The 12160-nt window shown below is 42.5% G+C and overlaps 1 protein-coding gene across 1 annotated transcript in view; it reads right to left on the bottom strand.

Annotated features, from left to right (window-relative positions):
- Window positions 1–12160, bottom strand: part of LOC126456628 (chaoptin-like) — a 176992-nt gene that overhangs the window by 117185 nt on the left and 47647 nt on the right. The gene's annotated exons all lie outside the window — the stretch shown is intronic.

Below are 12160 nucleotides of genomic sequence, written 5' to 3'. Positions count from 1 at the left end.
ATTGTACAAACACTTGTATTTGATGATTATGGCGTCGTTATTCTCTAAGGTATTTCTCAAGAAACCTCACGGTTCTTGGAGCTGCTGATGAAAGACTGCTTACGACATATTTGTGGAATTCGACTTTTTTAACATATTTCACAATTGTTCCCAGCCATTCCGCCTACGCAAGCACAAACGTAAATGTTTTCATACACCCTATCTCATTTACCGTATTATGAGCGTATACAGTTCGTCTCTCTCCTTGGTCTTAAAGCTCATCTTTTAATAACACAATAGGGACACTCTCTCGCATCAGAGTAGAATCATTTCTGTCCCACTACAATTGAGTCGACTTCCCCAAATATCACAGGGATAAATAAAATTTCCGGTTTCGGATGACAGCTGCTGACATAAATATTAAAAAATGGTGTACTTTTGTCGTATTAGTATGAGTAATCTTATCATCGCTAGTATCACTACGATTACTTTTAGTCAATACTACTATTCTAAATGTCGTCAGAAATATGTAAATAATGTTGAAAATATTTATAAATCTTTTATTATCATTTCCTTATTTGCTTACTATGAAACACATTAACAGTTTCATCATTTCTTAATGGTGTAAAATGTATTGTGTATGTAGAAACTCTAGTCGATGTTAGGGAGAGTCTGATGACTATTATCTGATCAGATTAATTTAGTAAAATGAATTAATTTGTTTATATACGTAAATACTCACTTAAAGACCTGATTATGAAATTTAACTTTAAAAACATATGAAACACTTGAGAGATAGCAAAAAAATTTTCGCCCATGAATTTGTGTTATACAGCCCATTTTCACTGTGTTTTGCATATTGCATTCCACTGAGGCAGATGCAGCAACTATAAATAAATCATTCAAGTGGGTGCCCTGCCTCTGTTGCAGTTATGTCGGGCCCCAAACTCAACTCTTCCAGCGTTTAAAACCATTCAGAATACGTGCTAATGGAGAGAAACTCATGACTGGAGTCAATAAAAAAATTACATAATTTCAACAGACTCTTCACCTATTTGAATCATTGAAGTTGCTATGATTATCTTCTTGTAGAATGCAAGGGAAAAGACAGTCACAATAACAATTTTTGGTTTGGTGTGATGTTCCTGCATCTTTAGTGATATGAGTTTCAGATTTACCAGGGGATGGTTTGGGATTCAGTCTTCTTCTTCTTCTGCTTCGTTAAGACCCTTCAGGATCATGTGTGGCTTGTTTTGCACATATTCTTTTTTCCCAATACCTCTTCATTCCCTCGTTTCTTCTGTTTCTTTCTTCTTCTGTTAAGAAGACTTTGATTTTGGAGTCCGGCCACCTGTGACCATCCACCATCGCTTTACACTTCTCCCTGTCCTGTGCTACTACCTGCAGATTCCTTTATTTTATTCCTACAGCCTTCCAGTCACGTCTGACGTCCTTCACCCAGTTGTTTCCCGTACGACATGTTGCATTCCGTATCTTCTTAGTCAACCTCTCCTCATCCACCCTCATGTTATGCCCAACAAATTGTAACCTCCTCTTCCGTATCTCGATCGATATGGGTTCAATATTTTTATACAGCTCCTGTCTTGTTCCGTATATCGAGATTTTCCCATGTTTTTTGGTGCCCCATACGTCTCTCAAAATTTTCCGCTCCTCCTTCTCCATCAGTCTAAGTTTAAATTCGAGGGAACGTTTTTAAGTGTTTGGCATAATTAAATTATTTCGTACCATTTTTACTTGTTCGTTATTTGCGTATCAGTCTCCTTATTCTAATCAGTTCCTTACAAAACTTTTGGATTCTCTGTACCAATACTAAAGTGTTTCACAAGTGCCAGGACGACAAATCTACTTAATCATAGGTGGGTAATGCGATTTCACAGAATAGCTAGTTTAATGTACCGCTTAGTACCCGTTTTATTTATCATTTCTTTATCTAACTCTTTAACAGGTTATTGAGTGACATAAACTATCTCATCAAAAGCATGTGGACACGACTATGCAATGCCAAACTAAACACTTGATATCACGGGAGGCGAAACAACCGATATATTGTGTTGTAAATATGGAAGTAACGGAAACCGTAACAGCAGAGTTTGTTAGTCAGGAGGGCTCAGTGAGTTCTGACGTAGTCTAATCATTGGACGTCACGTGAGTAACATCAGGCAAACCTCACCTAAGGACTTGCAGGTACCTTCAGGATATCCGGGGACCTGTTGTACAAAATCGCACGCAATCAGCGGACGGAATCACTCCTGCTTTCCAAAGTGCCGTCAGAAGTCCAGCTAACATAATGAGTGTGCGTAATGAGTTAAAACTGAAGGGGTACAACGGTCGAGCAGTTCCTGGTCAGCCGCACAGCTCTGTGCTGAGCGCTAGGGGCACTTCAGGCGATCTAAAATATGGTTCGAATGGCTCTGAGCACTATGGGACTTAACATCTGAGGTCATCAGTCTCCTATACTGCGAACTACTTAAACCTAACTAACCTAAGGACATCACACACATCCATGCCCGAGGAAGGATTCGAACCTGCGACCGTAGCGGTCGTGCGGTTCCAAACTGTAGCGTCTAGAACCGCTCTGCCACTCTAGCCGTCTCTAATGTTTTAGTTACGAACGCAAAATTATTGGTACTGGTTCCCTTACCATTCCATTGGCGTTATGTTTGAAGTATTCGGTATAGCTGATGATTACGTGTTTGCGGTCCTCTGGTATCCCGCAGTACTTTACAAACTGTTCAGTAACCAGGGCAAAAGTGCGCTTTGGGTCAGATCTCTTTTATGCCGAATAAATAACGGTAGCCTTCTATGGATTAATTTCTTTTTCTTTCTTCTGCGCTGCGTTTGTATTCGGCATGGTTGAAATTATTTAGATATTTGATGTTTACCTTTTGTTAGCGCACGCCAGTTCTAAACATAGCTTCGTAAGGTTAACACACTGAAATCGCTGCTCTTCGCAACACTTTAAATTTTTAGCAGTAATAACGACAATTCAGGTTCTTTCAACATACATTATTTTGTCCACCATTTTGACCCATCCAATGTAACTGTACAATCACTATCCGTTTGGAAGGAAACTGACAGTTAATTGTTCATGATAATTTGGTTTATGGATGCGACATGTAGTAGAGTCTCCGTCCATACATTATCGGAAAATTCATTTTGCGTCTATAAAAACCGTCGCTATTCATTTTGCAAGGTTAAAGTAGTGGATGATGTATTCTCTTGTTCATATGCAGCAGCTGAATCTTTGTGTTTTTGAAAGATGATTTGTTTGGGGTCTGCTCTTGTAGCTTCAATCTGGTGTCTGTAGAAGCAGTAAATAACGATCTCTTTCTTTTAACTCTGCTACCTTCAAAATTTCAAAGACTGCTTTCCACTCAAGATTTTCGAAAGCTGTTTCTATATCTACAAAAACTATGAATGTAGGTTTGCCATTCTTCGATCTGTCTTCTGATTAATCGCAGAGTCAGTACTGCATTCCGTGATCCTACATTTCTTCGTGACCCCAATTGATATTGTGCGTGGTCTGATTCTACCAGTTTTTTCTAGTCCTCTGTGAATAACTATTTAGCAAGCATGCACTATAACTGATGGTTCAGCAATATTAACACTTACCTGCATATGTCTTAGTTAAAATCGGGGTTACTGTAGTCAAACAAATTTTGGTGGCATTTCTCCAGTCTCATAAATCCTGTATAACCAGCTGGTACTTTTTTATGGCTAGTTTCTCACTAGGACCTCAACAATCCTGAGGGAATGTCGTGTATTCCAGGGATGTTGTTTGGAATTATATCTTCAAATGCCCTGTCAAATTCTTCTCGTAGGATCTTGTTTCTCAACTCATTTTTCTCAACTTTCTCTTCTTTTTCTACAGTATTGCCTTCGAGCTCATTTGACTTGTATCGATTCTCTGTATATTCATTCCTTCTTTCAAATTTCCTTTCTCTACTTAGTACTTATTCTTCATCTCTGCTCTTGATATCCACACACGTGCTTCTCTTCTCCAGAGGTTTTTCAATTCTTCTATAGACCGCATTTGTTTTTCCTTTAGTTACGCATGCTTTCACATCCCATCACTACACATGCAGCAATCCCCGTATCTCCATTTAACGCTTCCTGTCAATCTCATTTAATGGGCTACATATTCCCTTTCGTAAGCTAAATTTGTAGCATTTCTGTATTTTCTCCTTTTGTCAGTTACATTCAATATCTTGTACTTTATCTAAGAATTTTTATCGAATTTTTTTATTTTCGTATTTCTTCGCCTGCTGCTTTTACTATTTTATCTCCCAAGTCACCCGTTCGATTTCTGTTGTGGTCCTTACCACTGTTTTAATCACTCTTTTCTAGATCCAACCTAACCCTCAGTGACCTTTCGTTCTTTGAACTTACGCAGGTTTAATCTCCATGATTTCCTACCTTTCTGCAATTTCATCGGATTTAATCTTCTGTTTACAACCGATAAATTATGTTCGGGGTTGACGTCTGCTCCATAAACGTTTAGCAGTTTAAAAACTCTTTTCTTCAGCCTTATCGAATCGATGTGTATTCTATTTGAAACATATCTGCAGATTTCTTCCATGTGTATTACCAGTTTATTGTATCCCCTGGGACAGGGGACTGATGACCTTTGCTGTTTAAACCCCCTTAAACATCCCAACAACCACCACCCCTGGGACCCACCGTTACGCAACACAGACGTTTACTGCGGGCTGCCTCCTCCCCAAGCACCTGGCAACACGGCTTCTTGAGAAGTAGGATAAACAGTTCGATCAAAGCACTGAGCATACTGTTTGTCATCAAATGCATCTCCCGCACGAGCCACGTTAAATATGATGCCAATTGCCCTGCTAGAGGGGCGACAGGTGCAGCAATCAGGAATGCTTTCGTGGAAACCGATTCTTTCTCCACATATCACGTGCCCACAGATTGTCTCGGAAGCATGGGAGGCTATAAAGACACCGCCCGCCACAGCAGAGTCAGTTCGTATCGGGAGTCGCTTCGGAACTACCGGCGACTTCAGTCGCCAGTTCCTTAATTAGAGCGCCTTTCACCCGAGCACAGTCCTTCCCTGAATGTCGCGTCCGAGTGTTCACTCTGAATCTTGCCCGAGTTTTCGACACCGGTTGTCGACGCCTCAGCCCCGAGTCGCACCCGTGCCGCAGCTCGGCGTCTCGTCCGAGTTCTCCTTGCTGGGCCCAGTGGCGGCCTTACCCGTAGCCCAGTAGCCCAACTGTGCGCACCTCATTATGGTTTCCTTCTCCATCGCATGCGTCATCGGTCTGTCCGAGAGAGCCATCTTTCCGTGGCACCTAAGTCAATCTCTGGCCGAATACGGTCTTCTATCTCGCTCGGACAGTACAACGCCAGTGACTGTCGGTGGTCTGGAAGCAACTAGTGTTTTCTCAAGTACGAATGGCTGTTTTGTTGCATTTCATTGATTATTGTAAATAAATTTCATTTAATCTTGCTCCTATGTTCTTTGTGGATTTGAAAATTAATATTCAAAAGGGGGGGGGAGGAGTGGGAGGCGTCGAAGTATTCCAACTGAATCCAGAATGAGATTTTCACTCTGCAGCGGAGTGTGCGCTGATATGAAACTTCCTGGTAGATTATAACTGTGTGCCCGACAGAGACTCGAACTCGGGACCTTTGCCTTTCGCGGGCAAGTGCTCTACCATCTGAGCTACCGAAGCACGACTCACGCCCGGTACTCACAGCTTTACTTCTGCCAGTATCTCGTCTCCTACCTTCCAAAGGTTCGCAGGAGAGCTTCTGTAAAGTTTGGAAGGTAGGACACGAGATACTGGCAGAAGTAAAGATTTGAGTACCGGGCGTGAGTCGTGCTTCGGTAGCTCAGATGGTAGAGCACTTGCCCGCGAAAGGCAAAGGTCCCGAGCTCGAGTCTCGGTCGGGCACACAGTTATAATCTGCCAGGGAGTTTCATATCAGCGCACACTCCGCTGCAGAGTGAAAATCTCATTCTGGAAACATCCCCCAGGCTGTGGCTTAGCCATGTCTCCGCAGTATCCTTTCTTTCAGGAGTGCTAGTTCTGCAAGGTTCGCAGGAGAGCTTCTGTAAAGTTTGGAAGGTAGGAGACGAGATACTGGCAGAAGTAAAACTGTGAGTACCGGGCGTGAGTCGTGCTTCGGTAGCTCAGATGGTAGAGCACATGCCCACGAAAGGCAAAGTTCCCGAGTTCGAGTCTCGGTCGGGCACACAATTTTAATCTGCCAGGAAGTTTCATATTCCAACTGAAGTCTACATATGTGCCATAAAAGCTATTTACAGAGCATGACATAGGATAATATCAGTCCTGCCCCAATCTGACATCTAGGGAGGGGTAAAAACTATCTTTGTCTTGTAGCACATCCTAAATCCTTTCATCTTATTCCGATACCCAATAAAAGTGAGAAATTAGATGGGGGCATAAGAACTGTCGTATAGTGTTTCCTGAATAAAAGCTCCATAAATTTTCCAACAGATTTTCACAAGAAGAGTGAACATTTTCTTCCTTATTTACTTTCTTTTAAGGGCTTCTCCACTCTTCCCCTGTACTCCGTAATCGTTCACCATCACGGCACTCTTTTTCTTTCAGACCTCTTTTGCTCTCCATTCCAGTTACTCCCGCTCTCTGTTAATCTGAGTCTCCATACCTCCTCCTTCCCGTAGACGACCATTCCAGGATTCCTTTTGACCATCATCTTTGTTTCATTCGCCGTTCATGGACATACCAGTGAGGAGCTCTATCCTCATTTATTAGCAAGACTCTCTGTTCCATACCCATTATCTCCCAAATTTCCTCTTTTCTTCTCTGCTCTGTTCTGCATATCCTACCAGCCCTCCTTATCCCATCCCTCTCTACTGCCTGTACTCAGCTTCTTTGCCGCTACAACATATGTCAGTATACTTTCCACTACAGTTTGCAGAATTCTCTTCTTTGTTTCTTATGACGTTGCTCGGTTCCACAGAACGCCATTTAGCATTTCAATTGCCTATCTCACCTGCTGGATCCTTTGTTCCACATCTGCTTCATGACTTCCCGAGGAATGGATATTCAGTTATAAGTATTTAACCTGATTTACAGCTTTGTAGTTTCTTGTGGCAGTACCATATCCCTTCCATCTTCTTCCACTACCAGACAGTCTGTTTTGCTCACATTTATCGAAAGCCCGCCTCGTTCAAATCCATTAACTTTCTTATCGTAAATTTTGACATCATCTCTACTTTATCCTATCAGTATGTGATCATCGGCAAATGATAATGAGTAAATAGTATCATGCTGGAAAGGAAATTCCATTACTCCGCATGACTCATGCCGCCGTCCGAATATATACTACATATATATTTTAAACTGGGTCGGCGACACACGGCATCCCTAAGTCCTTTCGATGTTTAGAATGTCTCACTCAACTTACTCCCTACTTTAACTGCTGCGTACGATTGGTGATACATTCTTTGAATTAAGAATATCTGTTGTGCTTCCCCACCTATATACTCGGTCGCTTCCCATAGCCCGTTGATGGGTACAGAATCATACAATTTTTCTAAGTCCACAAACATTACAGGTACTTCCTGACCATTACAATACTTCCTCTTACTTATTTGTCTAAAGTAAAAAGTATGATCCATACAAGATCGTCCAATTGCAAAACCTGGCTGTTCCATTCGCATCTTTCCATCAGTCTCATTCTCCAACCCGTTGTTTAGTACAGCGCCAAAAAATTTGCTGACAACACTAATCCCCCTTATTATTATTTGGGCGCTTCCTGTTTCCTTTTCGCAGATAGCAGGTAAGTATGATACACACCACTCTCTTGGTACTTCCTCTCCGTCCACAATCTGACTGAACAATTTACATACAGTATAAGTATCACAATTTTCTTCGAAAACTGATGTTTCATCAGCATGTATGTTACACGTTCATATCGTCTACAACAATCCTGTAAAATTCTATCAGTGCCTCCCTTACGTCTGCTGTAGCGCCTGACGAAGGGCGCCAATACTCGTTCAAGTACAGCAGAATTGTCCGCATGTCTTGCATCAAATTTCCTTAGCAGATGCGCTGGACTATCCGAGAACATGGACGCATGTCCAAAGGAACTTTGTATCGTAATCAGAATAACACAGGTACTGCAATATCGTATTTATCTGCCGATACCGGACTAGCGACCTGTTCGGTGATATACATAATTGATGTAGGAGTGCAGGTCGTAGACTCATGGATGACGACATATGGAGGTCTGGGTCGGGCCGTGAGTCACGCACGGATAGCCAAATGGTACCCAAAATTCCATGCATCTATGACCTGTACTCGTACATCCATTATGTATATCACCGAACAGGTCACAAACGTTGAAGTTGAAATTCACTTGTCTGGTATCGTCAGTACCTGTATTATTGATTGAATGGGTCAACGACGAACTTGAACAAGCGTCATGGGGCGTCCGTTCCGAACAAAATGAGATAAAAAAAAAGTTAGGCGACCGCACGCGATATGCGAGAAATCGTTGTTAGAGTCCCGGTGCGGCACAAATTTTCACTGTCGACATTCCATTCTGCAACTGATAGTTGTCCATATGCGCAATTGCGAATTCATTTAATGTATTTCATAGCGGCTGTAATTGCCACAGTGCCTGTTCCTTTGGACATGTATGCATTATAACAGGGGACATAAGGTACAGTACCGTAGTACTTTTAAACGATGTGTTGTGTGCTCTAAGCAGTTTTGATTAATAATTGCATGACCATTAGTTTTCTTTTAATGTGGTTGAGGGTAGATGTACTGCCGCTCAGATAGAGAAACACTACAAAGAGCGATATCTTGACAAGGAGCTCCATTCCCGAAGGATGCTTTCTCGTCTTGTTCGACTCCTCAGGGACGACAAGTTTCAAATCAGGCCAACTTAACCGTCGCAGAACTTGCGCGGGTGAAGCCGTTGAAGTTGCTATTCTCGTTTCTGTTGCAGTGAACACGTGAGCACACAACAGCTTTAAGTAGAGGGTGGCATTCCTAGAGCCAGTGTACATCGCAATCTGTCACGATTCACGCCTCATCCTGTACAATTATACCATGAATTGTTGCCAGAATCGTGTACAGTTGTGTTCGTGGGCGCAGCAGGGAAACCTCGCCATCGAGAACTTCTTCTCCGATGTTGTTTTTACAGATCTTTCTCAAGAAAAGGATCGGTTAATCCAAAGGACATACATTATTAGTTCAGCAAAAGCCCATGATAGCTGGTAGAGGTGGAACATCAGCGTCAATTGAATGTTAATGTCTCGTGTTGGACACTTGACACTAAATTTATTTTCTCTCATTTCATAAGTACTAAGGTAAATGGCAGGACATATAACACCTTTCCTCCCACAAATTCTTCCTCTTACTTCTCACTCACATAATCGCTTAACTGGAGATGGGTGAAGGATTTTCACTGTGTACACATTTGTTTACTGCCAACTTCAGCAAGTGGACGAATTACGTTACCCAAGATATGCGCCTCTGTGTTACCATATGTGAGAATACGTTTTGCGCTGCGTTTGTAATGTCGTCATGAATACGTGATTAGTACACAGTCGTAAGTTTCCCAATAGGTTTCGAGTAAAGGCAGTGGATTACTGAATTAAAAATATCAGTATAGATATCTGTTCAGAAAAAATCTCCCTACTGTTCATGTCCTCAAAACAAACTAAGGTACAAGGACAACAATTATGCTGGTTAAGACCCCCAGGTAGCTGAACAGCATTTACTCGATACATTTTTTATTTGTCTTCTGCAAAACATGTTATTTGGTCAAGAGAAATGGGACATACTGTACATGAAAATTTATTTTATCAACGTAATGATGCACAACTTAAAGAAGAGCATTTCTTGTAATGAACCATGTTTAGATATAACGGTGCACATAAAGGTTGATTTTGCTAAATGGAGGCCACTGCAGGAAACAATCCCAGAGAGGGTGAAGAGCAGATAAGGCTTTGCAGGCATATTGAAAAGCGTTCCTAGGGAGGACACAAATTTGAAGATCGAATTAAAATATATTTGACAGTGTAGGTTTCAATTATTGAAAGTACACATGAGAACACACACCAGGCAGTCGGGAATAATCTGTCTGTACTAATGTTTTAATTCTACACTCAAGAGGGCAGTTAGTTGTAGTACCATCATGTAACAGCCTCATTACCCTTCGTACCACCTTCCTACAGGGGAGGCAGGGTTACAACCAGAGGCTGCAGACATGCCTCAACTGTGAGGCGTTGTGGAAGGATGACTGGTCCCACAAGGCGTTTGTCAACAATCCCCACCCACCCATACACTGAATCTGAACCAGTGCCGATGATTCACTGTCTCCTTACCACCCATATTCTCCGTAACCCACAGATGAGTGTTGCAGGGCTGACGGTACCGACCCTGCTAAAGGTAGCCTCACATGTTAATTGAATGGTTGACAGGAATCCCAGAAACATGGTTTCCCGTGCGACGAACCGATTACAAAACCATCGCCACGTAGGCAAGTCTGTAGTTACGAGGAACATACCGAAAGTGTTTCAACATTGTTTTTGGAAATGATGATGGTACACCAAGTGACCCAAACAAACCCATTTAAGTCCAAATACGTTGCTAGTTTAACGAGGGAAGGGGCGCAAGCGGAGGAGGAATGAAGAATTCGCCGAAGAAGAGAAAGTAGCAGCACACTGGTGTGTCAGAGACCATTCGAGTACACTGACACGTGCTGAGAACGTGGTTGCCAATGGGAATGAATGCAGTTATTCGGTATGAATGGGCACGTCGGACTAATATGTCCATCATCCATGAAAGCCCACAGATTGTGTATAGTTAAGGTCATTGGATGGTTGGTCGTTGGTGCTGCACGTTCAGAGATAGAAGGCAGAGCGTGGAGTATGAAGGTCGACTCCATCAATAAAAACAATATTAATAGACTAGAGGACAGGTGGACAGGTGGATAGAGATGTCTGAGGTTGCATCCACGCTGCGTATCAGGTGCTCCATGATGTGCTGAGTTATCGAAAAGAGTCTGCAAGATGGGTACCGAGAAACAACCGAGACCTAAAGAGCACAATAATGGGAATGAACCTCGATTACTTAATGCTGCATGAGCGGCAGGGAAATGAGTACCTATTCGGAATCATCACAGGCGACGAGACACAGGTGTACCACTATACCCGAGCATCTAATCAAATTTTCTCTGCTCGTGATGACTGGGTGTTGTGTGCTGTCCTTAGGTTAGTTAGGTTTAAGCAGTTCTAAGTTCTAGGGGACTGATGACCACTGATGATAAGTCCCATAGTGCTCAGAGCCATTTGAACCATTTGAATCTAATCAATGAGTTCGAAGGTTCCCAATTCACCAGAGAAGAAAAAAATTCGAAGTGTCTTCCTCCGCTGGAAATATGGCTACAGTGTTTGGAGTTGCGAAAGGTGTGATTCCCCTTGATTTCCCCCAGCTAGGAACAAAATGCGACTCCTGTGACATCCTCATGGAACTTACGTCCGCTATTCGACGAAAGAGACCAAGGGTCTTTTTTCGCTCTTGGAGGACAATGATAACCCACACACAGCAAGGCTGATCCCAGACCACTGCCCCGATCTGGCCCCATCAAACTTTCATCTGGTCCCTGCGTTGAAAACAGCACTCTTGGGCTATCACTTCCAAACCAATGCTGTGGTGGAGCAAGCTGTGTGACAGTTTCTTGCACTGTAGGGCACTAAGTTTTACGAGAATGGTTTTTTGCAATTGATCACTCACTGCGGCAAATGACTCAATGTCGGTAGCAGACTATGTCGATAAATATTTGAAGATATGTAGTCCATGATGATGTCTTGTTTTTGGTATCAAAGATTCATTGTGAAGAAAAGGGACGAAACTTACTTCGGGAACGTCCCTCGTGATAAGACCTGCATAATTTGTAAGTGATGGTGGTAGAGTGTGCTGCATACAGTCGTCTGCCTTTGTGCATGCTGCTTGTGCACATGCCAGATGGTGATACTGTACTCACTGTCAAAGATGAGTTATTGCCACCTTCTATGCCTTGCACATCCCTAGCATATCAGGCCGCATGTGCACATGACATTTCTTGGTCCTGATGCTGTCACGGTTCTTTTCCTGCAGTTCGCCCCCGTTTAGCAAAATCATCCCGTGTAAGG

The sequence above is a fragment of the Schistocerca serialis genome, chromosome 2 (genome assembly GCF_023864345.2).
Source record: "Schistocerca serialis cubense isolate TAMUIC-IGC-003099 chromosome 2, iqSchSeri2.2, whole genome shotgun sequence".
NCBI classification, from domain to species: Eukaryota; Metazoa; Arthropoda; class Insecta; order Orthoptera; family Acrididae; genus Schistocerca; species Schistocerca serialis.
This window is presented reverse-complemented; position numbering and strand designations above follow the sequence as displayed.